Genomic DNA, 12176 nt, shown 5'->3' on the forward strand with positions numbered 1-12176 from the left:
GTTTGTTGTTGTCAACGAATGGTAGTGGGCACTCTAACCCCCTTGTCAAACATACTTTCAAAGAGCGGCTCCCATGAAGGACGTTATCTCTACTAGCAAGGTAGATCATCCCTCTTCTCTTTTGTTTACACATGTATTTTAGTTTTATTTATGGATGACACTCCTCCCAACCTTTTGCTCTCACAATCCATGGCTAACCGAATCCTCGGGTGCCTTCCAACATTTCACATACCATGGAGGAGTGTCTATTGCAAAATTAAGTTGCTTACTGATAAATGAGGGCAAAACATGTGAAGAGAATTATTAATGAAAGTTAATTAATTGGGGCTGGGCACCTCGTTGCCAGCTCTTTTTGCAAAATTATTGGATAAGCAGATGTATATGCCACTAGTCCATTGGTGAAAGTCTGCCCAACAAGATTGAAAGATAAAACACCACATACTTCCTCATGAGCTATAAAACATTGGCACAAATAAGGAGTAATAAAGTTTTGAATTTTTTAAAGGTAGCACATGAAGTATTTACTTGGAATGGCAGAAAAATACCACATAGTAGGTAGTTATGGTGGACACAAATGGCATAGGTTTTGGCTCAAGGTTTTGGATGCACGAGAAGCATTCACTCTCAGTACAAGGCTTTGGCTAGCAAGGTTGTTTGAAGAAAACACAAGTATAAACCGGTACAGCAAAACTTACATAAGAACATACTGCAAGCATTATAAGACTCTACACTGTCTTCCTTCTTGCTCAAACACTTTTACCAGAAAATATCTAGACTTTAGAGAGACCAATCATGCAAACCAAATTTCAACAAACTCTACAGTAGTTCTCCACTAATAGGTTTAAACTACATGATGCAAGAGCTTAAACATGATCTACTTGAGAGCTCAAAACAATTGCCAAGTATTGATGACCCACAAGTATAGGGGGTGTATCATAGTACTTTCGATAAATAAGAGTGTCGAACCCAACGAGGAGCAGAAGGTGTTAACAAGCAGTTTCGATGAAGGATTCACTGTAAATGCTCACAGACAAGTATTCAGGGGGTTTTGATATAGCAGATGAATAAAGTACAAGTAAGTAAAATGCGAGAGTAATAATTGCAGCGAGTGGCCCAATCCTTTTTAGCACAAAGGACAAGCCGGATTGTTTACTTATAATGACCAAACGTTCTTGAGGACACCCGGGAATTTAGTCTAGTGCTTTCGCTTCATATAGCTGATTAATCTTCATTGTTTTGATAAGTGTTGTGTGGGTGAACCTATGCTAATGCACCGCCCTTCCTAGGACTAATACATACTTGTGATTATACCCCTTGCAAGCATCCGCAAATACAAGAAAGTAATTAAGATAAATCTAACCACAACCTTAAATTCTGAGATCCTGCTATCCCTCCTGCATCGATATACCAACGAGGGTTCAGGTTTCTGTCACTCCGGCAACCCCACAATTAGCAAACGAATACAAGATGTATTCCCCTAGGCCCATAAAGGTGAAGTATCATGTAGTCGACGTTCACATGACACCACTAGAAGAATAACACCACAACTTAAATATCATAACATTGAATATTACCCAACATAATTCACTACTAACATTTAGACTTCACCCATGTCCTCAAGAACTAAACGAACTACTCACGAGACATCATATGAAACATGATCAGAGGTGATATGATGATTAATAACAATCTGAAAATAAACCTTGGTTCAATAGTTTCACTCAATAGCATCAATAACAAGGAGTAATCAATACCGGGAGAGTTTCCCCTACTAAACAATCAAAATTCAACCCTAGATGTTACAGCGGTGACGAGGTGCAGCGGTGGAGATGGCGGCGATGATGATGGAGATGATGGTGATGATGATCCCAATGATGTCCAGCTCGATGACGGTGACGATGGCGTCGATTTCCCCCTCCGGGAGGGAATTTCCCCGGCGGATTTCAGCCTGCCGGAGAGCTCTTTTCTCTCTGGTGTTTTCCGCCCCGCAGAGGCGGCTGTGTCTCCTCGCGATTATTCCCTGGAGCTTAGGTTTTCGGGGCGAAGAAGTACGCGAAGGAGAGGAGGCCAGAGGGGGCTGTGGGCCCCCTCCCCACAAGGCGGCGCGGCCAGGCCTGGGCCCGCGCCGGCCTATGGGGGGGCCCATGGCGGCCCTCCTCGGCTCCTCCTTTTGGCTATCTCCGTCTTCTGGAAAAATAAGATTTTCCGTGTAATTTCCGTCAATTGTTGGTCTTCCGAAATATTGCATTCTGACGGTGCTTTTTCCAGCAGAATCCTGACTCCGGTGCGCGATTCTCCGATAATCATGAAACATGCAAAATAGATGAAATAACATAAGTATCACCTCTAAATATGAAATATAAAAATGAATAACAGTGAAGTATGATATAAAATAGTGATGCAAAATGGACGTATCAAGTATCAAATTATTCAAGACAATATACCAATTACCACATGAAGCATTTTCTATTTCCAACCAAATAGCAATAAGTGCAGCGGCTTTCAGCTTTTGCCATGAACATTAAAAGTAAAACGAATAACACCAGTGTTCAAATGAAAAAGCGGAGCGTGTCTCTCTCCCACACAAGCATGTTAGGATCCTATTTATTCAGAGAATGAAAATAACAAAACGAAAATAAAAGCACACAGACGCTCCGCCAATCCCATCTCGGGGGATTCAGCAGATCGCCTCCGGCACCCTGCCGGAGAGGGGAGTCATCTCCCGGAGGTCTCTTCATCACCATGATCGCCTCCGGATCGATGTGTGAGTAGTTCACCCCTGGACTATGGGTACATAGCAGTAGCTAGATGGTTGTCTTCTCCTCATTGCGCTATCATGTTAGATCTTGTGAGCTGCCTATCATGATCAAGATCATCTATTTGTAATGCTACATGTTGTGTTTGTTGGGATCCGATGATTATGGAATACTATGTCAAGTTGATTATCAATCTATCATATATGTGTTGTTTATGTTCTTGCATGCTCTCCGTTGCTAGTAGAGGCTCTGGCCAAGTTGATACTTGTGACTCCAAGAGGGAGTATTTATGCTCGTATAGTGGGTTCATGCCTCCATTGAATCTGGGACAGTGACAGAAAGTTCTAAGGTTGTGGATGTGCTGTTGCCACTAGGGATAAAACATCAATGCTTTGTCTAAGGATATTTGTGTTGATTACATTACGCACCATACTTAATGCAATTGTATGTTGTTTGCAACTTAATACTGGAAGGGGTTCGGATGATAACCTGAAGGTGGACTTTTTAGGCATAGATGCATGCTGGATAGCGGTCTATGTACTTTGTCATAATGCCCTGATTAAATCTCATAGTAGTCATCGTGATATGTATGTGCATTGTTATGCCCTCTCTATTTGTCAATTGCCCAACTGTATTTTTTTCACCCAACATGCCATTTATCTTATGGGAGAGACACCACTAGTGAACTGTGGACCCCGGTCCATTCTTTACATCTGAAATACAATCTACTGCAAACTCTGTTCTTTACTATTATTCGTAAACAAACATCATCTTCCACACTATACATCTAATCCTTTGTTTACAGCAAGCCGGTGAGATTGACAACCTCACTGTTACGTTGGGGCAAAGTACTTTGATTGTGTTGTGCAGGTTCCACGTTGGCGCCGGAATCCCTGGTGTTGCGCCGCGCTACACTCTGTCACCAACGACCTTCACGTGCTCCTTGACTCCTACTGGTTCGATAACCTTGGTTTCTTACTGAGGGAAAACTTGCTGCTGTATGCATCACACCTTCCTCTTGGGGTTCCCAACGGACGTGTGTCTTGCACGCCATCAAGCAACTTTTTCTGGAGCCGTTGCCGGGGAGATCAAGACACGCTGCAAGGGGAGTCTCCCACATCCAATCTCTTTACTTTGTTTTTGTCTTGCTTTACTTTACTTTATTTACTGCTTTGTTTGCTTTCTATATTAAAAATACAAAAAAAATAGTTGCTAGATTTACTTTATTTACTGTCTTGTTTGCATTCTCTATATTAAAAACACAAAAAAATTAGTTACTTGCATTTACTTTACTTAGTTTGCTTTATTTACTACTGCTAAAATGGGTACTGTTGAGAATACTAAGTTGTGTGATTCACTAGCACAAATAATAATGATTTCTTATGCACACCTATTGCTCCACCTGCTACTACAGCAGAATTTTTTGAAATTAAACCTGCCTTACTAAATCTTGTTATGAGAGAGCAATTTTCTGGTGTTAGTTCTGATGATGATGCTGCCCATCTTAATAATTTTGTTGAACTTTGTGAAATGCAAAAGTATAAGGATGTAGATGGTGACATTATAAAATTAAAATTGTTTCCTTTCTCCTTAAGAGGAAGAGCTAAAGATTGGTTGCTATCTTTGCCTAAGAATAGTATTGATTCATGGACCAAATGTAAGGATGCTTTTATTAGTAGATATTATCCTCCCGCTAAAATTATATCTTTAAGAAGTAGCATAATGAATTTTAAGCAATTGGATAATGAACATGTTGCTCAAGAATGGGAGAGAATGAAATCTTTGGTAAAGAATTGCCCTACCCATGGACTGCCTACTTGGATGATCATCCAAACCTTCTATGCAGGATTGAATTTTTCTTCGCGGAACCTATTGGATTCAGCTGCTGGAGGTACCTTTATGTCCATCACTTTGGGGGCGGCAACAAAACTTCTTGATGATATGATGATCAATTATTCTGAATGGCACACTGAAAGGGCTCCACAAGGTAAGAAGGTAAATTCTGTTGAAGAAACCTCCTCCTTGAGTGATAAGATTGATGCTATAATGTCTATGCTTGTGAATGGTAGATCTAATGTTGATCCTAATAATGTTCCTTTAGCTTAATTGGTTGCTCAATAAGAACATGTTGATGTGAACTTCATTAAAAATAATAATTTCAACAACAATGCTTATAGGAATAATTCTGGTAACAACTATAGGCCATATCCTTCTGCTAATGGTAATGGTTATGGTAATTCTTATGGTAATTATTACAACAATAATAGGAGTGTACCCCCTGGTCTTGAAGCCATGCTTAAAGAATTTATTAGTACACAAACTGCTTTTAACAAATCTGTTGAAGAAAAGCTTGATAAAATTGATATTCTTGCTTCTAAGGTTGATAGTCTTGCCTCTGATGTTGATCTTTTAAAATTGAAAGTTATGCCTAATGAAGATAAAGATATTAAGTCATTTGCTACAGCAAACGCCATCCAAGTTCGAATTAATGAGAATATTAGATTGATGGCTGAATTGCATGCTAGGTGGGAAAGAGAAGAAAACGAAAAACTTGCTAAAGAGAATAATGTAGCTAAAGTTTGGACTATTACCACCACTAGTAATGATGATGTTTCACATGTTGTTACACCCCCTACTATCAATGATAAAATAATTGGTGTTGGCAATGCTTCTACTCCTAGTGCAAAGCGTGCAAAACTGTCTGAAACTGCTGAAATTGCTAAAACTGCTGAAACTGTTTGTGATAAAACTGCTGAAATTTTACAAAATATTGGGGACAATGATCCCATTACTGTAGATCATAATGGTTTAAATTTTTATGATTGTCACATCTCTGAAGTTATAAAGTTCTTACAAAAACTTGCTAAAAGTCCCAACGCTAGTGCTATAAATTTGGCCTTTACAAAACATATTACAAATGCTCTCATAAAAGCTAGAGAGGAGAAACTAAAACTTGAAACTTCTATTCCTAGGAAGTTAGAAGATGGTTGGGAGCCCATCATTAAGATGAGGGTCAATGATTTTGATTGTAATGCTTTATGTGATCTTGGTGCAAGTATTTCTGTTATGCCTAAGAAAATCTATGATATGCTTGACTTGCCACCATTGAAAAATTGTTATTTGGATGTTAATCTTGCTGATCATTCTATAAAGAAACCTTTGGGGAGGATTGATAATGTTCGCATTATGGTTAACAATAACCTTGTCCCCGTTGATTTTGTTGTCTTGGATATTGAATGCAATGCATCTTGTCCCATTATATTGGGAAGACCTTTTCTTCGAACTGTTGGTGCTACCATTGATATAAAGGAAGGTAATATTAAATATCAATTTCCTCTCAAGAAAGGTGTGGAACACTTCCCTAGAAAGAGAATGAAGTTACCTTATGATTCTATTATTAGAACAAATTATGATGTTGGTGCTTCATCTCTCGATAATACTTGATTCACTCTTTCTGCGCCTAGCTGAAAGGCGTTAAAGAAAAGCGCTTATGGGAGACAACCCATTATTTTACTTCTGCACTTTTATTTTATATTTGAGTCTTGGAAGTTGTTACTACTGTAGCAATCTCTCCTTATCTTTATTTTATTGCATTGTTGTGCCAAGTAAAGTCTTTGATAGTAAAGTCAATACTAGATTTGGATTACTGCGCAGAAACAGATTTATTACTGTCACGAAATTGAGCAGCCCCTTCTGTAGAAAATTTAGAAAAATCTGCCAATTTACGTGCGTGATCCTCAGATACGTACGCAACTTTAATTCAATTTGAGCATTTTCATCTGAGCAAGTTAAGTGCCCCAGAAAAATTCGTCTTTACGGACTGTTCTGTTTTGACAGATTCTGCCTTTTATTTCGCATTGCTTATTTTGCTATGTTTGATTTATTTCTTTGTTCCATTAACTTTCATTAGCTTTGTGCAATATCCAGAAGTGTTAAGAATGATTATGTCACCTCTGAATATATGAATTTTCAATTATGCACTAACCCTCTAATGAGTTTGTTTTGAGTTTGGTGTGGAGGAAGTTTTCGAGGGTCAAGAGAGGAGGATGATACAATATGATCAAGAAGAGTGAAAAGTCTAAGCTTGGGGATGCCCCCGTGGTTCATCCCTCCATATTTTAAGAAGACTCAAGCATCTAAGCTTGGGGATGCCCAAGGCATCCCTTCTTCATCGAAAACTTATCAGGTCACCTCTAGTGAAACTATATTTTTATTCCGTCACATCTTATGTGCTTTACTTGGAGCGTTTGTTTGTTTTTATTTTTGTTTTTGAATAAAATCGGATCCTAGCATTCCTTGTTTGGGAGAGAGACAAGCTCCGCTGTTTCGTATGAACACATATGTTCTTAGCTTTATTCTTAATGTTCATGGCGAAGGTTGAAACTGCTTCGTTCATTGTTATATGGTTGGAAACAGAAAATGCTTCATGTGGTAATTCGTATAATGTCTTGAATAATTTGATACTTGGCAATTGTTGTGCTCATATAAATCATGTTTAAGCTCTTGCATCATGTACTTTGTACCTATTAATGAAGAACTACATAGAGCTTGTTAAAATTTGGTTTGCATGATTGGTCTCTAGAGTCTAGATATTTTTTGGTTAAGGTGTTTGAACAACAAGGAAGACGATGTGAAGTCTTATAATGCTTGCAATAAGTTCATATGTAAGTTTTGCTGTACCGTTTTATACTTGAGTTTGCTTCAAACAACCTTGCTAGCCTAGCCTTGTATTGAGAGGAATTCTTCTCGTGCATCCAAATCCTTGAGCCAAAAACTATGCCATTTGTGTCCACCATACCTACCTACTACATGGTATTTCTCTGCCATTCCAAAGTAAATTACTTGAGTGCTACCTTTAAAAATTCTATCCTTTATCTTTGCAATATATAGCTCATGGAAAAATATCCTTAAAAACTATTGTGGTGAAGAATATGTAGCTATGTATCTTATTTCTTTATAAGTTGCTTGTTGAGCGGTAACCATGTTTCTGGGGACGCCACCAACTATTACACCTTTGTTGAATATCATGTGAGTTGCTATGCATGTTCGTCTTGTCTGAAGTAAGGGTGATTTATCATGATCAAATGGTTTGAGTATGCATATTGTTAGAGAAGAACATTGAGCCGCTAACTAAAGCCATGATCCATGGTGGAAGTTTTAGTTTGGACAATCAATCCTCAATCTCTTATGAGAATTTTATCTGTTGTTGAATGCTTATGCATTAAAGAGGAGTCCATTATCTGTTGTCTATGTTGTCCCGGTATGGATGTCTAAGTTGAGAATAATCAAAAACGAGAAATCAAATGCGATCCTTCTCCTTAGACCTTTGTACAGGCGGCATAGAGGTACCCCTTTGTGACACTTGGTTGAAACATATGTTATGCAATGATAATCCATGTAAATCCAAGCTAATTAGGACAAGGTGCGAGCACTATTGGTAATCTATGCATGAGGCTTGCAACTTATAGGATATCTTATACATAACACATATGATTTATTACTACTACCGTTGACAAAATTGTTTCTATGTTTTCAAAATGAAAAGCTCTAGCACAAAAATAGTAATCCATGCTTCCCTCTGCGAAGGGCCTATCTTCTACTTTATTGTTGAGTCAGTTTACCTACTTCTTTCTTGGACAGGGTGTTTCTGCACCCGGGTGCATATGCACCCTTTATTTGAAATACATATTAAATATATTTACAAATGTCAAAAAAATATAAATAAAAATGCCGCATGTATACCTTGACATGTTACATGCTCACAAAGTTGTCTCAGCAAAAATCAAGATGTTTTGTACCCTGTGCAAAAAAGACAAATTTTTGGTGCTAAAATAGTCTATTTCTCGAGGCATTATTTGTCTTTTTTACACAGGGTATAAAAATTGTCGGTTTTATGTGAAACTTTACGTGCACACATAGAACATGTCCCTCTACATGCTAAATTTTTTTCCTAAATTTTTTATGTTTTTGAAATATGTTTTATACATACCGGGTGCATATGCACCCGGGATCAGTTTTGGTTTTCCGCTTCTTTCTATCTTAGAAGCAAACACTTGTGTGAACTGAGTGCATTGATTCTTACATGTTTACCTATTGCACTTGTTATTGTAGCGACCTCACCTCTTTAAGGTGCCGATCTCTGTGCGTATCTGTGCTAGTCCCTGGATCAATCGCTAGCACACACAGTACAAGATGTAATACCAAGAAACAAAGGTCTTTATTACATCGTATGATCCAGAATTTACATAAATGATTACAAATTGCATAGCACAAGGCTAGCATATCATCAGAGTTTCACAATGAATAAACATAGACAGCATGGAGTCCTTCGTCTTCATGTGCCACAGGCGAGCATGTTGAGGATAGACTCGTAACCCTAATCAGCGTAACTCACTCGTCTATCAAAATATCTGCAACAGGTAAAGTTACAGCCAAAAACATTTGGTCAATACTTTGAATGTATTGGCAAGATGACACTATAGTGGACTCGAATGGCAACCTAACACTTAAGTGTACATTTGGCTGGTAGAGCTCAGGCAATTTTGCGTAAAGCAAGTTTTCACCTATCATTTCTCAAAACATTTTCTCTTCTATTAAGCGGTACCATTGATAGAAACCAATGAACCTAGAATACCACTGATGGAAACCAGTGAATTCCTCCTACCCTTGTTCACCCATCACATTTTAATTTAAGAAGTTGGGATGAGGAGACTTTCGAACAGGATCCTTGTCAGTTCGCTCAAATTGTCCGTAACCGGGGACACGGCTAAGTACTTAGATTTAACACTCTGCAGAGGTTGTACAATTTACCCACATGACCTAGCCTGTTCTTCTTCCATGATGCACATTTTGCTCAAATGGACAGATGTCGACTAGGACGAGATTTTTCTGAAGTGATCCCCTAGACCATCCTCTACGGACCCGTACCGACCTACATTCCCCTACATCATCTGTGACGTAGGGTCCGGGTTCTCACAACATACTCCGTCAAGCCAGAGCCCATATAGCATGTGGTTGTACGGTAAGCTAATGAGCAAGGTTGTCTACAATCTCTTTAATCCTGGGTGACTTTCCGCAAATGTGTACTCACACCAGGGTATCGCCGTTGACAGGGCCCCCTGATGCAGCCACCCGCTCCAAAGCTCCACCATTCACCCAGGTAGTTCATTAAACTTAGTTGTTTTTCTTTAACCACTAGCAAAACATTTTCATAGCATAGCTAAGCATCAACTAAATTTAATGGCAACAAAATATGGTCAGATGGAAGTAGCTATCTACTGGGATTACAAAAGCAAAGCATAACCCTAGACTTACAAAAAAAATCACTACGGTGCATGAATAAAATCTAGGATATTTGTGAGGGTGTGTCACTTGCCTTTTTGGTAGTCGAAGATCGTTCACTTCTCTAATCAAAACACGTAGCTCTTCGTACAAACTATAAGATAAAAGATAGCACAACATAAACACACATTCCAACAACAACAAAATCAAGCAAGGCAAACAACAAGTTGTTATTTTTTTTTAGTCCTTACATATTGAAGATATGGCATGAGGCATGGCTTGCAAGATATGACTTTGAGAGATCGAATGGATAAAGTAGAATACTTAGAAATGGACCATCTAGATATATGTGAAATGAAAAGATAGGCTACAAAAGCATGGATAATTGGGATATGTATGATCTTGGAATCATGTAAAAGAAAGTATAAGTAGATTTGGTAGATGGTTATGAGCTTAAGAATCACTTTGACAATAAAAATTGTGCCCAAAATAGTTATAGAGACATTTCTATGTGACAATACTCAAATCCTCATATTTGAATTTGAATACTTGTAAAAGGGTTGAACTATTTTTGGTGTTTGTGCAAGTGGACAGAGGACATCAATATGATCCATTTGTAAAAAGAATCACTTGATTTGGGTTTATAGAATTTGAGTTATGTCAAATACTCAAATTCACATATTCAAATTTGAATATTTAAAAATTACTCAAAAGTCATATTTAAAAATCACATTTGGGTTCTGCACATTTTTATGAGTCTAGGGGTATATTATTTGCCAATTTTGGATGTGTAATTATTTTTCTATAATTTTTACAAGATTAAATATATCGCGGTTAAATTTTGATGTTGTACGAAAAATTGTCAGAAAAAGTTTCTCGGATTGAAAAAATTTCTACACGAAAGTTGTAGAGAATCTAATTACAAACTTAACGGAAAAACCCCTATTCTAAATAGAGATCTAGATCTATTGCTATGGAATTTCAAAATTGTTGTACGTGAAGTAGCTAGTACAGTCTAAGGCTGATGGATCGGTTGGTTGCATGGAACGTGTCAGATTTCTATTAACCTCAGCCGTACTGGTTCAGCAAGATGTCTAATGACTCGTGTGCCGACGACTTACAGGGACGAGGCTGGGTTGTCGTGGACGAGGCTGGGTCGTCGTAGTTGCTGGCGCTCTGGTGATCTTCCGCAACTGCGTGTGGTCAACGGAAAGCAGGCTTCACGGCTACCTTGAGGGAGTGTACGATAGCGTTTTCCTCTTCCACGCGTGGCGGCTACAGATGAATGGAGGCTGCACGACTCCGGCAGGATTTGGTTGTCGTCTCCGGTGGTCCTCCTTCTCCGGCTGCGGAAAAGAAAGTTCAGAATAGGCATGAAGATATGATGCCGAAGAAAGTGAGCGGAAGGGCAAGGAATTAGGGCCGGATTTCGCTGGTTACCTTGCCATGGTCGTCGGCGTCGCGGCGGGCGGCGTCGGCATCAGCCGTTCCGAGCTGTACATAGGGGATTTGGATGCGTGGATCATACCAGATGAAGCGCATCGTCGACCAGAGCTTGCTGGCGAAGCGATGGTCGTTTAGGTGCATTGGTTCAACTGTAATCCAACGCCGAAGTTTTCCCTACGAACGGAGCTCTTGGTCGATGAAGAACAGCTCACTCTAATGCACGAAAAGTTACAAGAACTTGTCAGGGACATGTGCCGGGATAAAATAAGAAGGGTGGCACAAGAAAGAGGTCGAGGGGTGGACGGAGGTCGTCGGAATCTACGATGAACTGCGGCAGCATGGACGGAAAGGTCATGGCCAGAATTGGTTTGTACCTACCTTATCTAGAGAAAGTCTAAGAAAGAAAGCGAGGGAGGAAAGCAAGGAACGCCTACTGGACATCTTGGTTCGCATTATAATGACTTGAGGAGGGAGATCGGGAGACGTATGCCATTGGGTGGCACTCGGTGTGTCGTTTCGGTTTGGGAGATTAAGACTGTTAAATGCGAAATTAACAGGCTGAACGGAAACTCCACTTAATTCTGAACATTATTGGTGTTGAAGTCTGAGCAAAAAGAAGAATAGAATTGATTGGAGGAGGGAATAGATACTGCCATTGTTGGTTGTCTGTAACGTTCCAGCTTAGAGCAGGTC

General features: G+C 39.2%; 1 long non-coding RNA gene across 1 annotated transcript; it reads right to left on the bottom strand.

The window, feature by feature from the left end:
* Window positions 1–8954: 8954 nt before the first annotated feature.
* Window positions 8955–11889, bottom strand: LOC127314884 (uncharacterized). The gene is made up of 3 exons (XR_007860015.2): window positions 11478–11889; window positions 11159–11383; window positions 8955–10191 (listed from the first exon to the last, which is right to left on the bottom strand). It is a non-coding gene; the product is annotated as an uncharacterized lncRNA (long non-coding RNA).
* Window positions 11890–12176: the final 287 nt, after the last annotated feature.

Source organism: Lolium perenne, chromosome 7 (assembly GCF_019359855.2).
Source record: "Lolium perenne isolate Kyuss_39 chromosome 7, Kyuss_2.0, whole genome shotgun sequence".
NCBI lineage: Eukaryota > Viridiplantae > Streptophyta > Magnoliopsida > Poales > Poaceae > Lolium > Lolium perenne.